General features: G+C 49.7%; 1 pseudogene; it reads right to left on the minus strand.

Annotated features, from left to right (window-relative positions):
- Positions 1 to 16747: 16747 nt before the first annotated feature.
- LOC138522189 (28S ribosomal RNA) lies at positions 16748 to 20358 on the minus strand (annotated as a pseudogene).
- Between the last annotated feature and the right edge of the window lie 189 nt (positions 20359 to 20547).

Here is a 20547-nt window from a genome sequence, read left to right on the forward strand (position 1 = left end):
CATAGTTCCCAATAGCTCCACTGTCGATGTATGCCTTTATAGCATGCAACTGTGCAGGCTGTTCCGGATTCACAAGGATCATTGGCATGATGAAGTGCGAGGTCTGAGAGTCAGTTTTCAGGCTCGACAAGTGGACCTCTACGCTTGTCGGGCGTGGTCTTTTCCCAAATCCGGTTCCTTATGATTCTTATCCGCGGCTCCTACCGTTTTCTTGGGTGGTTTCACCGGGCAATCTCGTAAAAAGTGTCCAGAAGCCCCACAATAAAGACACAATTGCATCTGTCGTCTTCTTTCACGTTCCTTTTGAGATAACGGTCCTTTAACCCCTCCAATTTGCATAGGTTCGGTAACATCGGCATTCTTGGGCTTAACGTGGGTCTTGACTAACACGCGAGTCTCAAACTTGGACTGATCTGCTTTTCTATTTTGAAGCCTATGGTCTAATTGGACCACTAAGTCTATATATTCCATACAGTCTTGGGGCGGATTTACAACTTGGGCTAGAACATCTTTAAGTTCCCCACGTAGACCTCGATGAAATAACGTGATTCTCTTATCCTCTGGCCACCCAGTCTCCACTATCAACCTATTGAAGGTTGCGATATAGGCTAATAGATCCTGGTTACCTTGTCGTAAGGACAGAAGTTCGTTGTCCAGGGCCTATCCCTGAGAGTGCCGAGCAAATAATCTTTCCATGCGTGTCTGAAAACCTTGAAAGTCTCGGAGTATCGGGTCGTCTTGAGTGACAAGTGGAACCGACCAATCTGCAGCGCAGCCGCTAAGATATGATAATACGAAGGCTACTTTGGTTTGGTCGTTAGGAAAGGCCCCCGTACTGCAAAGGAAGTGTAATCGGCATTGATTCATGAATACAGCAAATCTTCTGCGGTCCCCCGCAAAACGTTCAGGTGGGGCCAATGGCATATTTCCCGGTAGATTAATTTGCACAGGGTTGCTTGAAACCATTGGGGCGGGAATACCCCCCGAACCTGGTAGAGGAGTTTGTCCAGCTTGACCTTGCAACAACTGCCTGGCAAGGTCATCAGTTCGTTCCTTAGATACAATTAGTTCCCTCCTGAGAGCGTTTGTCTCCTGACGTGCGGAATGCACTTCGGCCCGTAATTCCCCCAATAGGTGGGCCAGCTGATCGGTTTCGGAAGTCTCCATAGCGTCCGGGTGGGAAATTGTAGGAAGTCTTCGCGTTCTGTAACGCTCACCTGACTCCCACGGAGACGCTGACCAGGCCTGGGCTGCTGCGGCCTCTTCAGGGGGGTGCGCAGGACTCGGAACACCGACTGGGCCGGACCCCCAAACCTCGCCTGTCTGATGCGTAGGAAGATCTTTCTGTAGATGGGGAAAAGGATTTTAATCACCTGCGGAGTGACGAGTCGAACCCCTCCTTTCCCCTTTTACTCTCTCTTCAAACCACCTCTGAACCTTACTGTTAATTCTCACCTTAAGATTTGAAATGACGAGCTCTCCATCCTGCTTCTGGTGCAGGGGTGCAGTAGAATCCAGTTACTTCACTGGTTATCGGACGGGCATTCAGGTCCAGTTGCTTCACTGGTTTTTTGGATGAATAAGGCGTTTTCGTAAGTATATGACTTATCAAGTTCAAGGGTTGTTCTTCCTTCCTTTTTGGCCTTTATTTTCAATGGACTGCTTTTAGTCTTTTAGCACAGGTGCAGAGCCAAGATTCCATGTAGAGAAGACAATTCGCTGTGGATAATTCAGGTGAGCTTATGTTGGGGTAGTTTTTCTAATGTCTGTATGTTCACCCACTAATGCGTGTGTTCTTTTTTCCCCATAGGGGCTGGGGCGCGGTACTGCCAAAAGGCGTGCCGACCCGAGATGAGGAAGGATTCTCCCCCATCAATCGCCAGGTAAGCCTTCTGGCAAATCAGTTTTTTCCCAATGTTTTCTCTGGCTCACCTTTTGTTCTTCTCTTTTCCTACCTAGGTGCTGGAATGCAGCGGAACGTGCGGATGGTCGTAGGAGTACGGAATTCCTTGTGGACAGGTGAGTTGAGCGCAGCGCTGCAACGAGCAACGCGAGGAATCCAAAAATAATGTCTTTTCCTTTAGGATCGTCGGCGTGTTGGCTCCGGATCCCATGCAATATCAGGTAATGTCCTTTTTTCACCTTCTCTTCCTCTCTTCTTCCTTTTAGGTGTTCCAGGACTGAAGCAGGCGTGGCTGGTGTCAGGATGCAGGAGCAGACACAGTGAGCGTCCAGCTGCTAGGAGCAGAGCAACGCGAAGCGTGAGCTGCTGTCTGGGCGTGGCTTAAATAGCCTCCAAAGAAGTCCCAGGTATGCATCCTTCCCCAATTAGGTATGTATCCTTCCCTGACCACGCCCAAGTGGCAAAATAGTCCCACAGGTAAAGTAGTTCCTTTCAGGACTCAAAGAGGTCTGGATCTGGCAGCATGGTCTGCATCAGGTAAGTCCACCAAAAGCACTCCCTTTATGAGCCTGGCGCCTATGGCGCCAGGACTGATGTCCATAATGAGCCTGGCGCCTACGGCGCCAGGACTGTGTCCAAAGGGCCCCTATTTGGGGTTGCTGGACCTTCCCTTGGGTACCTGATGCGTGCTTCCGGGGCTGCCGTTCTTGGACTGGCTCTCCGGGAGTATGCATCATGACATTGTCACGCTTAGACTACTTCTTTGTACCAGTATCAATAATACACACAGCGACACAAGCAGAGTATCTCCCAAGAGGCATTTCGGATCACTCCCCCTACTCATGTCAATCACGACGTGTAAACCAACCCCGCCACTGGTATGGAGACTGAATAGTTACCACCTAGCTTCCCCGGAGCTGATAGAACGTTTACAAAACACCAGCACAACATACTTTGAACTAAATGAAGGGTCGGTAGACCGTCCTATTACACTATGGGAAGCCTACAAACCTGTGATTCGAGGGGAGATCATCTCATGGACTGCAGCACAAAGGAAAGCACACGTAGAATCACTAAGGGAGGCTGTCACGATGCCCGCTCCCGGGGAGCCGGTTCAAGCCCTGCGTCCCCGAAAGCGGACATCCAGTCCCCAAGGAAGAACCCAGCAACCCCATATAGGGGCCCTTTGGACAGTGTCCTGGCGCCTATGGCGCCAGGCTCATAAAAGACATCAGTCCTGGCGCCATAGGCGCCAGGCTCATTATGGGAGTGCTTGGGTGCACTTACCTGATGCAGACCATGCTGCAGGATCCCGGCCTCCTTGAGGCCTGAAAGGAACTACTTTACCTGTGGAACTAATTTACCATCCGGGCGTGGTCAGGGAAGGATACATACCTGATTGGAGGAAGGATACATACCTGGAACTTCTTCCAAGGCTATTTAAACCCCACCCGAACAGCCACACGTGCTTCGTGTTGTTCTGCATCTAGCAGCTGGACGCTCACCGTGTCTGCTCCTGCATCCTGACTTCTGCCACGCCTGCCAGCATCCTGGATCACCTGCAAAGGAAGAGAAGAAGAGAACAGAAGAAGGAAAAGTCCTTACCTGCTAAATCCGCATCCCGGAGACATCTCACCGACAATCCTGAAAAGGAAGACTTTTCTTTAAAAGCTCATCGCGTCGATCGCTGCAGCGCCGCATTCCACTCACCTTTACAGGGCGCCTCCATGTTCAGCAGCGATCATCCGGATTCGCAGTCACGCCCCAGCCCCTAGGGAGAAAAAGACCAGAACAAAAGGTGAGAGAGAGAAGGGAATAAGGAAAGCTAAATCTCCATGTTAAGACTTACCTGTTGATTCATTCCCTCTTCATTTCGGGTCCGCGCCGCATCCTGGCATTTCCGGACACCGGCCCCTACGGGGAAAAAGAGACATCAGCGTTAATGAGCGAATGAAAAGACATTACCAAAAAATGCTCATTAAAGACTTACCTGATTTCTACAAGGATTTCACCTCTCATCTCGGGTCGGTGCCTGTTCCCCGGCATTCCGTACCCCAGCCCCTATGGGGAAAAAGACACTAGCATTAGTACATTAATGCATGGACACAAGGGGAACCTCTTATCAAAAAACTTACCAGGAAGCCAAGCAAGTTTGGTTCTCATCAATCCGAAAAACCCAGTGAAGTAACTCGATACCAACGCGCCCCTGCATCAGAAGCAGGATGGAGAGCTCGTCCTTCCAGACCCTAAGGTGAGACGCTACGAGGAATCACAGAAGGGTTTCGAGGAGGGTGAGAGGGGAAAGTGGGAGGCCGATTGCATTACCCCGCAGACAGTTAATCCCCTATTTTCGCCTACAGAAGGATACTTCTGCGAGCCAGACAAGCCAGATTTGGGGGCCCGGTCCAGTCCGTCTTCCGAACCCTGCGCATCACCTTAGAAGAGGTCACAGCAGCGCGAACCAGGCCAGCACCTCCGTGGGAGTCAGGTGAGCGTTACAGAACGCGAAGCCTTCCTACAAATTCCCACCCATGCGCTATGGAAAGTTCTGAGACTGATCAGTTGGCCCAATTACTGGGGGAATTACGGGCCGAAGTACATGCCGCTCGTCAAGAGACTAATGCCCTCAGGAGGGAATTAATAATATCAAAGGAAAGAACTGATGACCTGGCCAGACAGCTTTTGCAAGGTCAAGCTGGGCAAACTCCTCTACCCGGTTCCGGAGGGAACCCCGCTCCTGTGGTTTCCAGTAACCCTGTGCAGATTAATCTACCTGGAAACATGCCCCTGGTCCCACCCGAACGCTCTGCTGGGGACCCCAAACGATTCGCCGTATTCATGAATCAGTGTCGTTTGCACTTCCTATGCAGACCTGGGGCCTTCCCTAATGATCAGACCAAGGTAGCCTTTGTATTGTCATATCTCAGCGGCTGCGCTGCCGATTGGTCAGTTCCACTGGTTACTCAAGATGACCCGATTCTCCGTGATTTTCAAAGGTTTCAAGCAAGCATGGAAAGGTTATTTGCTCGACACTCTCAGGGGCAGGCCCTGGATGACGAACTTCTATCCCTGCAACAGGGCAATCAGGACCTCCTATCCTATATTGCAACCTTTAATAGACTAATTGTGGAAACGGGATGGCCAGAGGATAAAAGAGTCACATTGTTTTATCGAGGCCTACGCGGAGAACTTAAAGATGTCTTGGCCCAAGTTGTAAATCCGCCCCAAGAATGCACAGAGTATATAGACTTAGTGGTCCAATTGGATCACAGACTTCAAAACAGAAAAGCAGATCGGTCTAGGTTTGAGACCCGGGTGTTGGTCAAGACCCATGCTAATCCCAATGGAGCTGATATCTCTGAGCCTATGCAAATTGGAGGGGATAAAGGACCCTTAACTCAAAAGGAACGTGAAAGGAGGCGGCAGTTAAAATTATGTCTTTATTGTGGGAATTCTGGACACTTTCTATGAGATTGCCCGGCAAAACCGCCCCGAAAGGCGGTAGGAGCCGCTGATAAAAACCATGAAGACTCTGTTTCGGGAAACGACTCCGCCCGACAAGTGTAGGGGTCCGCTTGCCGAGCTTGAAAACTAACTCTCAGACCTCTCATTTCATTGGCCAATGGTTCTCGTAGATCCAGAACAGCCTAAGCGGTTGCATGCAATAAAGGCATACATCGATAGTGGGGCTATTGGAAACTATGTGGATCGTGAATTGGTCTCTAGGATTAACCTCCCTCTCCGTCCTAAAACCAGCAAAGATGTCATCACCACAGTCGATGGAACTGAAATTGCCTCTGGACCGGTAACACATTCCACTACTGAGGTGACTCTTATTGGTCCCGACGGCCATCGGGAGGGTGTTGTGTTTGATGTAATCAAGGCTCCACAGTTTCAGGTTATTCTTGGAATCCCTTGGTTAGAGACACATAATCCTCGAATTGATTGGCGAGCTAAGAGAATAATCTTCCTGGATTGTACACAAACCTGCTACCCAGAAAACCTGAAGATTAATCTGGCATCTGTAACCTCTGCCTCCATGCAACTACCTCCAGAATACCAAGACTTTCAGGACGTCTTCCAAAAGGAACAGGCCAACACGTTACCTCCTCACAGATCGTACGATTGCCAAATCGATCTGGTGCCCGGTGCACAACCCCCTTGTAGCAGGATTTATGCCCTTACCGAACCTGAGAATTTGCATTTGAGACAATATTTGGATCAATACCTAGCTAATGGTTTTATTCGCCCGTCAAAGTCCCCGGCATCCTCGGCTTTGTTCTTCGTGCCCAAAAAAGAAGGCGACCTTAGAACTTGTATCGATTACCGCGCATTGAACCAGATAACGGTTAAAAACCGTTATCCTCTGCCTCTGATCCCTGAACTCCTTGACCAGGTGAAGGACCCTTGCATATACACCAAGTTAGATCTCCGGGGGCCTTATCATCTGGTACGAGTTAAAGAAGGCGACAAATGGAAAACTGCCTTCCGTACTAAATACGGATTATTCGAGTACCAGGTGATGCCTTTCGGATTGTGTAACGCGCTGGCTGCCTTCCAATACTTAATGAATGATGTCCTTCGGGAACTCATCGATGTTTGTGTTGTCATATATATCGATGACATTCTGGTGTACTCCTCTTCGGAATCTGATCACAGAAAACACGTCAGGGCAGTACTTGAAAAACTGCGCCAACACAAACTATTTGCTAAATTGGAGAAATGTGTTTTCCATACCACAGAAGTCGAGTTTCTAGGTTTCATCCTGACACCCAAAGGAGTCTGAATGGACTCAAGAAAAGTGGATGCCATCTTCAAATGGCCATCACCTAGCTGTGTAAAAGGGGTTTAAAGCATGCTCGGCTTTGCCAATTTCTATCGCAGGTTTATCCCGGAATTTTCACGCGTGGTACAACCCATTACTGCACTCTTGAGGAAAAATAAACGTTTTGAATGGTCTGAAGAAGCCGAGCAGGCCTTTCAGGATTTAAAAGCTAAATTTACCTCCGCACCTATATTGAAACACCAGCATCCAGATCTCCCTTATGTCGTCGAGACTGACGCAACCAGCCTAGCCATGGGAGCAGTCCTGTCCCAACGAGATCCCGAAACCAACCAACTGCATCCCGTAGCATTTTGGTCCAGAAAATTCTCGGCACCCGAGGTTAATTATGCAATCACGGACAAAGAACTGTTAGCCATTAAGTCCGCTTTTAAAGCCTGGCGGCATTATCTGCTTGGCGCTCGACATACCATCACAGTGATCACTGATCACCGGAATTTACAGTATTTGAAAAACGCCAAGGCTCAGTCATCACGGCAGCTCCGATGGGCTTTGTTTTTCGCTGAATTTGATTTCGTGATTACCTATCGACCTGGCTGCAAGAATGGCAAAGCAGACGCCTTATCCCGAATTGGAATGGGAGAATCTGATACAAACTCAGAACCAGTACCAATAATTCCCGAACAGAGGATTCTAGGCATGACTTTGTTACAGACGCTTGAAGACATTCAAGCCAGAGTGAAACAACTCCTGGACCCTACAACCTTACAGGGTTGGATACAAAAGGGATCAGACTTTACCATAGATAATGGTTTACCTTATTTCCAAGGATGCTTATTCCTGCCACATAAGGAATTACACGAACTAGTTATTTCCGGTTATCATGATACATTAATAGAGGGACACCCCGGTATTGCCAAGACAGAGGAAAAGGTGAAACGACAATTTTGGTGGCCCTCTTATCTTTTGTGATGTCCTGTGGTATTTGCGCCCAAAATAAAAGTCAAAAGAAAAGACCAGCCAGTCTCCTTCAACCTCTAGACATACCGCCAGCACCCTGGCACACCCTATCAATGGATTTTATTACGGACCTGCCTCCTTGTTCGTGGTACAATACTATTTTGGTAATTGTGGATTTGTTTTCCAAAATGGCCCACTTTATTCCTTTGAAAGGTTTACCTTCAGCTTCTGTCCTAGCCAAAGAATTCCTCGAAAATATTGTTCGGCTACATGGATTCCCATCTATACTAATCTCTGACCGGGGAAGCCAATTCATTTCCCACTTCTGGCGCAAATGTTGTCAAATGGCGCAGATCGACGTAAGATTATCGACCAGTCACCACCCTCAGACCGATGGTCAGAGCGAGAGGACAAATCAGACCCTTGAGCAGTACTTACGGTGTATGTTACAGCAATCTGAAAGCAACTGGAAAGACATTCTTTGGATAGCCGAATACGCATATAATAATTCGGTACACATTGGAAATGGCCACAGTCCTTTTTATACTTTGTTTGGGCATCACCCTCGAACCTCAAACCTTGACTCACCTCAGAACCTCGGAATGCCTGCAGTAGAACATCTGCATTCTACAATTACCCAAGCCTTCAAAGAGGCAACTACGCATTTACAACAAGCCAAGAGAAAATACAAGGAGAATGCTGATCTACATCGGAGTGAAGCACCTCCGTATCAGATTGGGGATCAAGTGTGGTTAGCTACCAGACATTTACCACTCAAAGGGCCTCGAACTTTTAACCCAAAATATCTGGGACCTTATTCTATTACGGCAATAATTCACCCAGTGGCTGTTAAACTTGATTTACCAGCTAGTATGCGATTTCACCCTGTTTTTCATGTGTCACTTCTGAAACCAGTGGTACCCGGAACCCGACTACTCAAACCTCCAGAACCTATTCTAATAGATTGGGAGCCCGAATTCGAAATGAAGAACATCTTAGACTCAAAAATGTTTAGGTCAAAACTGTTCTACCTAATTGATTGGAAGGGGTACGGACCTCAGGAGAGGTCGTGGGAACCCAGTGACCATGTGCATGTACCTCGATTAGTCAGGAAATTCCACCGACTCTTCCCAGACAAACCAAAACCCCCCGAGGGAACAACCTTGGGAGGGGCCTTGGGGGGGAGTGCTGTCACGATGCCCGCTCCCGGGGAGCCGGTTCAAGCCCTGCGTCCCCAAAAGCGGACATCTAGTCCCCAAGGAAGGACCCAGCAACCCCATAAAGGGGCCCTTTGGTCAGTGTCCTGGCGCCTGTGGCGCCAGACTCATAAAAGACATCAGTCCTCCTGGCGCCATAGGCGCCAGGCTCATTATGGGAGTGATTGGGTGCACTTACCTGATGCAGACCATGCTGCAGGATCCCAGCCTCCTTGAGGCCTGAAAGGAACTACTTTACCTGTGGGACTCATTTACCATCCGGGCGTGGTCGGGGAAGGATACATACCTGATTGGAGGAAGGATACATACCTGGAACTTCTTCCAAGGCTATTTAAACCCCACCCGAACAGCCACACGTGCTTCGCGTTGTTCTGCATCTAGCAGCTGGACGCTCACCGTGTCTGCTCCTGCATCCTGACTTCTGCCACGCCTGCCAGCATCCTGGATCACCTGCAAAGGAAGAGAAGAAGAGAACAGAAGAAGGAAAAGTCCTTACCTGCTAAATCCGCATCCCGGAGACATCTCACCGACAATCTTGAAAAGGAAGACTTTTCTTTAAAAGCTCATCGCGTCGATCCCTGCAGCGCCGCATTCCACTCACCTTTACAGGGCGCCTCCATGTTCAGCAGCGATCATCCGGATTCGCAGTCACGTCCCAGCGCCTAGAGAGAAAAAGACCAGAACAAAAGGTGAGAGAGAGAAGGGAATAAGGAAAGCTAAATCTCCATGTTAAGACTTACCTGTTGATTCATTCCCTCTTCATTTCGGGTCCGCGCCGCATCCTGGTATTTTCGGACCCCGGCCCCTAAGGGGAAAAAGAGACATCAGCGTTAATGAGCGAATGAAAAGACATTACCAAAAAACGCTCATTAAAGACTTACCTGATTTCTACAAGGATTTCACCTCTCATCTCGGGTCGGTGCCTGTTCCCCGGCATTCCGTACCCCGGCCCCTATGGTGAAAAAGACACTAGCATTAGTACATTAATGCATGGACACAAGGGGAACCTCTTATCAAAAAACTTACCAGGAAGCCAAGCAAGTTTGGTTCTCACCAATCCGAAAAATCCAGTGAAGTAACTGGATACCAACGCGCCCCTGCATCAGAAGCAGGATGGAGAGCTCGTCCTTCCAGACCCTAAGGTGAGACGCTACGAGGAATCACAGAAGGGTTTCGAGGAGGGTGAGAGGGGAAAGTGGGAGGCCGATTGCATTACCCCGCAGACAGTTAATCCCCTATTTTCGCCTACAGAAGGATACTTCTGCGAGCCAGACAAGCTAGATTTGGGGGCCCGGTCCAGTCCGTCTTCCGAACCCTGCGCATCACCTTAGAAGAGGTCACAGCAGCGCGAACCAGGCCAGCGCCTCCGTGGGAGTCAGGTGAGCGTTACAGAGTCAGAGGCAAACGTTAAGCAGGCAGAAGAGACACACCTAATCCAGGATTGCCCCGATACAGAGCTTTGGTCCTAGCCCAAAAAAAGCTACAAAACACTGCAGTAGATAACGCAAAACAGGCACATGGGGCAATGAGAGCCAGAATTTATGAAACAGGTAACAAAGCGGGGAAGATGCAAGCCTGACTCAAGCGTAGAGATGAGGGACACAATCAAGTAAGAGCAATCACGCCCCAAAATGCGGAACCGCGTCTGATGGACGCAGATATAGCAGAAGAGTTTGCAAGATACTATGAAGGGCTATATAAGGCACCTGAAGCTTTCCCCAGAGCCTCCATAATGGAAGAGATCACCCTTCCCTCCCTGAACACCGTGCAAGTTGCTAGCCTAGAAACAGAAATCACGGAAGAAGAGATAATAGCAGCCATGATGCAGCTCCAATCCAGAAAGACACCTGGCCCGAATGGCTTTCCCATAGAGACCTGGAAAAAGATAGGTGGTAATGAGCTGCCCCCCCCCACCTACTTAAAATGTACCAACATGCCCGAAGCAAAGCAGACAAACCCCCAGATAAATGTAGCTCATATAGACCAATATCCCTCATCACCAGCGAGGCGAAGATATTGGCCAAACTGCTAGCAACACGGCTACAACAGGTCATAATATCCTTAATTCACTCAAACCAATGCAGCTTCATGCACGGTAGATCCACAAGAATGAACATACGGAGAATACATCTAGCCATTGAACGCGCCCAGACCCTGAGTATCCCTTTGGGAGTACTCGCAATAGACTTCGAAAAGGCGTTTGATTCAATCCATTGGGAGGCACTCTGGGGGATCATGCGTAAAATGGGGTTCGGCGAGCGATTTCTATCCTGGGTCCAACTGCTGTACAACGCACTGATGGCCGAAGTCAGAGTAAACGGCTGGACGTCACGATTCTTATTCCTGGGAAAAGGGACGTGGCAGGGCTGCCCCCTATCAGCCCTCCTCTTTGCACTGCCCATGGAGCCATTGGCCCAGCTGCTGAGGGATACATGTACATGGAAGGGCATCCCGGGAGGGCCAGGATGGGAGGACAGAGTCTCACTGTATGCAGACGACCTATTGATATACCTGCGCGACCCCAAGACGACATGCCCAGTCATGACACAGCTGTTACAAAAGTATGGAACCTTTAGTGGCCTAAAGGTGAATTGGTCCAAATTCACACTATTTGCATTAAACCAATTAGGTATTGAGGCCCCTGAGCCCTAACCATATAGAATTGCCTCTGACCACTTTCAATATTTCGGCATCCGGATCACAAGGAATCTCAATGACTACACACTCAATAATTTACAACCCATCACAGAACGATTCACAGGGGATGCGCAGCACTGGATGTCTCTGCCCCTGACCCTCTTGGAATGGGCTGCACTTTTTAAAATGTTAACACTTCCCCGCTACCTGTACATACTTCAGAATGCCCCATTACACATACCAATGAAGACATTCCAAAGAATAGACTGTATACTTAGGAAACTCCTATGGGGCGGTGGCCATCCGAGAATCACTAACCAAACATTGCAAAGGTCGATATTGGTCTGCCAAGGCTACAGACATACTACTGGGCCAGCCAGATGTCGGTGATAAACGACGCATTACATGCTGAAGCCACACTACCAAACGTGCGTGCATCACCTCCCATAGAGCTATATGCAGCGGCACCCAGATCAACTCCTTGAGATATGATATCGCAGACGTCTCGCATCTGGGCAGAGTCACACGCTTTTATAGGTTGGGGGGACAAAGTCACACCACTACAACCGCTATGGAACAATAGGAATCTCCCGAAGTGACTAAATTGCCGAAATGGGCAGTATGGGTGAGACATGACATAGAAAAAGTGGGACACATCATAGTAGAAGGAGCTATTAGACCCTTTGATGATCTAACTTCGACCTTTAACCTCCCCGAGGCAGAAAGGTACCACTACACACAGCTCCGGCACGCACTACAACAAAATCTCCCTACCCTTTCTGACATGTCCGATTGTACCCCTAGGAATGAAACTGATGTGGGGGAGATCATGTCGGAGGACTGGGTTCAGGTCCTAATGTACCCCCGCGAAGTAGCCATATTGACTAGACTACACCTAGTGCAACAGAAGATATTGCATAGAATCTATTACCCAAGGGTAGCCCTGCAACGCTGGGGTAAAATAGCAGAACCTAACTGTCTACGCTGCATGGGGGAGGAGGGAACCTTCTTTCACATACTATGGGAGTGCCCAGATATTAGCCATTATTGGCAGCAATGCTGCGATATCCTGACAAGGGTCCTGAACCAGACGATCCCCAGAGACCCCAAACTACTGTTACTGGGAGTAGACAGCGAGATAGACTTGTCAAGATACGAAAAGCTCTACTTCATGACTGCAACAGAGGTAGTTAAAAGAAACAGCGCGGCTGTGGGGAGCAGCGGAGTCGCCGGAAGTAAGCCAGTGGATTACAGATGTACAAATTTGCATCGCCATTGAAAGGAGAGTATATAGAGCCAGAGGATGCCCCGAAAAAGCAGACAAGATTTGGCAACGTTGGGAAGACACGGTGTGAACCTTTGAACTTCTGATACCATAACACCATAGGATGTAGGATGTGGACATTGCAGTTGAGATTCTGCTACAAGATATACATTGTATGTGATCTATTTGAGTGCGTATCCAGCTAACATTGTTGTTGTTATTACGTCTGGCCTGCACAGGACCAGTGGTTGTATGTTTTAAAACCAATAAAATGTGATATTAAAAAAAAAAAACATTACATTTGCAATGCCAAGGATGAGATAGCTCGTCCTTTTTGGCACTGCTGTTTGTGTGATCGCTGCAAAGCACCGCTAACTCAAAACTAAAATCCCACCCCCGGGCTATGTGAGGAGTAGCTTCCTCCTCACGGCCCTGTGGTTGGATTTCCATCAGTTTCACACCGAGGTGAAACAAAGTAAATTCCACTGCTGCAGCCATTTTTGGGAATGGGCAAAACAAAACATGTTTTTGGTGGGGGGCACACTAAAACAGCACTGGTGTTTGTATTATAAAGGGGGTGGCTCTCTCCCCCTCACCCCAAATCGATGGGGGGGGGCATCTCATGTAGCCCTCCCAGTGGGCAGATTGCTAGTACAAACTGCCCCAAGGAAGGGGCAAATGTGTATTTACTGTGGTATGGGGGCCACTAGACCACCAGGGATGTTTTTGATATAAAAGGGTGGAGTCCCCACCCCAAATGGATGTGGCATGTATTTTAGACCTCCCTGCAGGCAGATTGGCAGTGTTTTACTGGCGGGTGAGGGTCACTAGACCACCAGGGATGGCTTGAAAGGAAGGCAGTGATCGGAGCGCGAGTTACGATTTGTTTTTGCTGGGCTGACCATAGGTAATTAATGTTTTGTGTACAGGTTTTTTTACACAAGGAGCTGCAACGTTATGTGAGTAGTTTTTTTACTCTACGGTCAGGGTCCATTGTCAGTGGGCTGGGTGGGACTGGATTGTTGGTTGTGTGGACAGTCAGGAGGTGTTTTAGTGGACTGGGACACAAAAGCAGGGTCAGGCCACAAATTGCCCCCCTATGCCAGCAGAACATTGGCGTTTCCCTGGGAGCGGCTGTCTCCCATGTGGGTTGACTGCCTGCAAGCCCAGGCTGCACCTCTGGCTGTGCTGTTACAGATTTCACCTCCGAGGAGGAATGGGGACCCTGCCAGGGTGCCCCAGAACTGCAGCTGGACTTGGGGATGGTCAACCCACATGGGAGACAGGGGATGGTCAACCCACATGGGAGACAGGTGCCTGAGGTACCACCTCCGGCCATCCTGGAGCTCTGGTTGTCCTGTGTTACAGCTTTTCCCTCTGGGAAAGGACAAGGATTCTGCCGGGGCTCCCTGGAACTGCCGCTGGGCTTGGGGATTGTCAACCCATATGGCAGACAGCCACCCAAGGCCCGGGACATCACACCCCCCACCTTCCTGGAGCTCTGGCTGCCCTGCGTTACAATTTCTCCCTCTGGAAAATGACGGGGAATCTGCCGGGTCTCCCTGGGAAAGCAGCTGTGCTTTGGGACCGTAGGCTCACATGGGAAACAAATGCCCAAGGCCGGGGACAGCACTCTCAACCGTGCTGGAGCTCTGGCTGGCCTGCGTTACAGCTTCTCCCTCCAGGAAAAGTTGGGGACCCTGCCAGGGCTCCCTGGGAGTGCTGCTGCGCTTGGGGATGGTGGAACCACATGGTAGAGTCGTCCAAGGCCATGGACATCACCCCCGACCATCCTGAAGTTCCCTGGGACTGCCGTTGGACTTGGGGACGGTCGACACCTTTTCTTTTTCGCCCAGGTAGGTGCATCCACACACGGTTCCATCTGGACACCTGTGGGAATGTAGGACATGTGTTGTTGGCGGCATGTTTCAGTAGTTTCCAGGGGTGAAATGTCTGAAAACCGTGTTTTTCCCTCCCTAAATGTTGGACTTTGCCATGGCTTGTGGGTAATAAATTCTGGGGCAATTCGCACAAGACCTCTGTAGAATCCCACGGGTGTCTTCTTTTTGGAAATGCATGGGGTTCCCTGTTCTCCTTGGTGGCGACACTGCAGGCCCAAATCTGTAGTTTGTCCACAAGAGCAAATTCCTGCAAAATCCACTCTGCCGAAACACTTGGAGTTACCAGTGGTTTAGCCTTTTCCCTTTGCGCCCAGGTAGGTGTACCCCATGTGAGGTACCATTTTCATTGGGACACCTGTGGGACTGTAGGACATTTATTGTTTTCCCTTAGTTTTCATACATTTGCTACTGCACTTTGTTACACAACCCTTTAATTTCCTAAATGTGACCTGCTTTAGGCACTGTACACTTTTGTAACCTGCACAAGTCACCTACCCTTCAAATGGTTTGCCTGTGCTCTTTCAAAAATTGTATTCCTGCCATTCCTCACCACATTCATTTTCCTTACTTACACATGCTAAGTACACCTGTTTAGGCTGTCAGCATAAAAATCCTGTGTACCATGGCTCCATTTTTGGCTTGTGGTAATGTTTTGTGAAACAATACAAAAATATGTGTGAGTCGGGGGAATGTAGCGGGGCATTGCTTTTATCAATATTCACAGAAGCCATTACATTACAGGTCCAACCATGTCCAGCACATACCTTTTTTATCTGTCATTTTACCTCAAGCTATGGGCATTTTCCCTACATAGTTGCCTGACCTGCACAAACCACCCTTTCCTAAACTTTGAATTTTGTCTACTTTTCAGAAATGTATGCCTGTGTCTTCCCATTCAGCTTTCCTACCCTCTTCCATTCACGTATGTCCTATTGCAGGGGGGTGGGAAGGGGAACATCGCCTACCTCTCACAAAACTGATGGTAACCTTATCATAATGTCCACTCAGCCGGTTCTTGAAAGCCTGTAAAATGGCAAATTCAACACACCAAACCATTTGTTCCTAGCTCTTACAAGGAAAAAAACCACACGCTTCTCTGTACATCATTTTATTGGCATTTTCTGAAAAAACACAAAATGTGCTCCCTTTCTGGTTATTTTCTCTAACCCCCATTCACAAACTATGATTCCTTGGTGGCGGTGTGACCGCCTACATGTGTGAAGAATGGGGGCCGGGATATCACATGTAACAAAAAAGTTAAAAGGGATTGAATAGTGACATACAAAAACCACAGAAAAAGGGCGGGGGGGGGGAGAACAAGGAACCATTGGCAGTTAAGGGGTTAAAAAAAAGAATAACACATTAGCTTAAAGAAACAGACAATTGGGTAATGGAAGTGTTTTTATTATGACATGGGCTAACACTGTAAAGCAACAAATAATACATATACATGTGTAGACTGGATACATGACACTGTATATTTGGCAAGTGCCTTTTTTAAAACCAGAGATCTAGTAGGTGGATCCATGCTTTACCGGGGGGTATGAGGGGGAGCGGGGGGGGGGGGACTGTTCTTATAACTGCACATGATGAAAAGCTGGCAGAATTTGATAACAGAAAAAGTCAACTTTATTATTGCAAATGTTCACAATCTTTTGTCTATTTCCTGTAAGGGATCAACAGATATCACAACTTCACACCTTCAACAGGGGCACGCTGATACACAGTGCCGGAGGTTTGTGACGCAATTATCGATCTATAAATGATTTGCTTTGCATAATGGTGCTGTAGTGTGAACAAGTACGGGTAAACTATAGACAACTAAAGATCTCAGAAAGAACATTTCCAAGTTAAAAATGTCACTCGAAATATGGATTTACAGGACAGAGTTAAAATAACATGAAAAGCAACTCACACTGCCTAAAATTAAAAATTTGATTAGAGTGGAAGGAACTCAGAAACACTGGACACTTTTCTGAAGTGTACCTGGTACGGCTGTGCACCCAGGGTGGGTGGGAGGTTCCTGTGCACCCTACGGCACAGTGGGAGAAAGCCCTTGCGGCACCACCATAGTCCCTTTTGACAAAAGCTTGGCTCAGAGCAACACTTCCAATAGATCACAGCGAGGTAGCTGCTCTGCTACTTAGGAAAGCCTGACGCAGAATCAGGTAGTCCATGCATGATTTAGCACCAGGTTCCCCACAAATTTGCGGTGCACTACGGGCGAAAGAGGTGGCCCCCTTCTGTTCACACTTAAGTCCCGAGACGAGCGGCTCTATTTAACGGCCCAGAGGCCTGTTATCCTAGGCCAACCGAAGCTCCACAGCGCTGCAGTACCATTATGGATTAGGGGGGGGGGGAATTCTGACTTCGAGGCATTCAGTCATAATCCCACAGATGGTAGCTCCGGCCCATTGGCTCTTCAGCCAAGCACATACACCAATTGTCTAAACCTGCGGTTCCTCTCATACCAAGCATGATTACTACTGCAACAACACATCATCAGAAGGGTAAAACTAACCTGTCTCATGGCTGTCTAAATCCAGATAATGTTCCCTATTAGTGGGTGAACAATCCAACACTTGGTGAATTCTGCTTCACAATGATAGGAAGAGCCGACATCGAAGGATCAAAAAGCGATGTCACTATGAAACTTGTCCGCCACAAGCCAGTTATCCCTCTGGTAGCTTTTCAGACACCTCCTGCTTGAAACCCAAAAAGTCAGAAGGATCCTGAGGCCCCGCTTTCACGGTCTGTATTCATACTGAAAATCGAGATCAAGCGTTTGCTCTTTTGCTCCGTGGGAGATTTCTGTCCTCGCCTTAGGACACCTGCGTTATGGTTTGCCAGGTGTACTGTCCCAGTCAAACTCCCACCCTGCCACTATCCCTGAAGCTGGTTGCGGGCGCTTGGAGCCAGCAGCGAGAGTCGGACAGGGCCCCCCCCCACCAGGTAAGTGAAAAAGCAATTAGTGGTATTTCACTAGTGGCCAGAGGGCCTCCCACTTATCCTACACCTCATGTCTCTTCACAGTGCCAGTCAGACAAGAGTGAATATCAACTGGGTATTCTGCCCCCTGCTGATTCTGCCAAGCCCATTCCCTTGGTTGTGGTTTCGCTGGATAGCAGGTAGGGACAGTGGGAATCTTGTTCATCCATTAATGCGCGTCACAAACTCGATGACGAGGCATTTGGCTACCTTAAGAGAGTCATAGTTACTCTCGCCGTTTACCCGCACCTCATTGAATGTCTTCGCTTTGACATTCAGAGCACTGGGCATAAATTGTGGCAACACCCACCGCGGGCCTAACACGATCCTTTGTTTCAATTTAAGTCAGATTTCCCTGGTCCGCATCAGTTCTAAGTCAGCTGCTAGGCGTCAGTAGAGGCAGAACACTGGCCCGAACCCCGGTAGGGGAACAGAGAGAGGTGACCACCGCAGCTGGGGCGATCCATAGGAAGAGCCTGACTCACATGCAGAGTCAGCTCTGCCCCGGGAAGGAGACACCTCGTCCAGTTGCAACACGCAGCCAGCCCAGCTTCGTACCCCAGCCCAACTGACCCGAAGTTACGGAACCGACTTGCCAACTTCCTTTACCTACATTGTTCCAACATGCCAGAGACTGTTCACCTTGGAGAACTGCTGCGGATATGGGTATGGCTCGGTGCAAGATTTACACCATCTCCCCTGGATTTTCCAGGACCAGCGAGAGCTCACCGGACACCGCCGGAACGGCAATGCTTTCCGAGGCTCTGGCCCCTCTCTCAGGGCGACCCCATTCCAGGGTGCCCAGTACTTCACTAAGAAAACGGAACTCCCCCTGGGGATCCCGCCAGCTTCTCTGGGATTGTTTGCGTTAACGCACTGGAAGCCGCAAGGGTGTCCGTCTCCGCCACTCTGCATTCAGGCATCTGAACCAGACTCCCTTTCATCCGGCTGTGGGCAACGGAGGCCATCGCCCGTCCCTTCCGAACGGCGCTCAACCATTTCTTAGGACCGACTGACCCATGTTCAACTGTTGTTCACATGGAACCCTTCTCCACTTCGGTCTTCCAAGTTCTCGTTTCAATATTTGCTACTACCACCAAGATCTGCACCTGCAATGCCTCCACCCGGGCACTCCCCCCAGGCTTCTGACCTCCTACTTGTCGCGGCTTAGCCCCCTCGGCTCTCAGCGCCAGCCGGGTATGGGCAAGACGCTCCAGCGGCATCCGTTTTCAGGGCCAGTTGATTCAGAAGGTGAGTTGTTACACACTCCTTAGCGGATTCCGACTTCCATGACTGTCTATATCAACCAACACCTTTTCTGGGGTCTGATGAGGTCTGCATCGGGCGCCTTAATCCAGCACCTTAACCCAGCGTTCGTTCATCCCACAGCATCAGTTCTGCTTACCAAAAGTGGCCCACCTGGGCACTTGCATTCGATGTCCGGTTCTACGCCAGCGAGCCAGGCTTCTTACCAATTTAAAGTTTGAGAATAGGTTGAGATCAATTCGTCCCCAAGACCTCCAATCATTCACTTTACCAGATAAAACTGGGGTTTCCGTGCGCCAGCTATCCTGAGGAAAACTTCGGAGGGAACCAGCTACTAGATGGTTTGATTAATCTTTCGCCCCTATACCCAGGTCGGATGACCGATTTGCACATCAGGACCGCTATGGACCTCCACCAGCGTTTCCTCTGGTTTTGCCCTGCCCAGGCCTAGCTCCCCATCTTTCGGGTTTTATAACACATGCTTATGCACCACCTCCCTGAGCAGGCGAGACGGGTTGGTGGTGTGCCCACCGCCATGGGATCCCACCCCAATCGGTGCACGCTGGCCCTCACCTTCATTGCACCACAGGGTTTAGTTCGGCCATCCGACTTGCACACCTATTCAAGACTCCTTGGTCCGCGTTTCAAGACAGGACGGATGGGTAACCGACATCACCTCAGAACCCTGGCGCTCTTTGTGGACCTCCCTGTCCAGCGACAAGACGTGGTTTGGGCGCACTGAGGGCAGTCACATCAGGAGCCCGGTCTCCCGACGACCCCCAAGAGGGGCACGGTCAATCTCCCTAGGCCTTGCAGACACAGCAAAACTGCTGTCAGGGAGCTGTAACACTCTGCCAGAGTGAAGAGCCACCTGCCCCCTTCCCAGCTGGTCGCAGTGCACCGTCACAGAGGAAATGCACCTTGCGATGTCCGTGTGTGCCCGGCCCGCAGTCCCGCAAGGGCATCCACTGTTCCAGGCGACTGACCTACCCACTGCGTTGAATCCTGCGGGCGGACTGCACGGACCCCACCAGTTTACCTCTCACCGGTTTCACGCCCTCTTGAACTCTCTCTTCAAAGTTCTTTTCAACTTTCCCTTACGGTGCTTGTTGGCCATCTGTCTCGCACTCGGATTTAGCCCAAGATGAAGTTTACCACATGCTTTGGGCTGCATTCCCAAGCAACCTGAATCCAAGAAGACCTAATTCCGGCGTGCCAGAGACCACTACCGACCTAACACCGTCGAATTGAGCCCCCTGAGCGACGCCGGGGAGTCGGTCATCTGTACGCCACATTTCCCATGCATGCCGCTGAACGGGGATTCAGCGCTGGGCTCTTCCCTTTTCACTGGCTTTTACTGAGGGAATCCTGGTCAGTTTATTTTCCTCCGATAGAAATATGCTTAAATTCAGCGTGTCACCACGTCTGATCTGAGGCCGTAGTCGGGGGAGCACAAAGCCCATGGCTGCTGGCCTCGGGTCCGTAAGGGGGGGGGGTTCCCCCAAACCTGTGCCTCTGGCGTAGTCAAGTGTGTTGCTGTCCCGATCTGCGGCCGAAGCCCACATGGTTGCGAGGCCCGTGCTCCATGGCCATCCTGCGCCAGCACCCGTGTGACACCACAAACAGCT

Source organism: Ambystoma mexicanum, chromosome 13 (assembly GCF_040938575.1).
Source record: "Ambystoma mexicanum isolate Mex_15411 chromosome 13, UKY_AmexF1_1, whole genome shotgun sequence".
NCBI lineage: Eukaryota > Metazoa > Chordata > Amphibia > Caudata > Ambystomatidae > Ambystoma > Ambystoma mexicanum.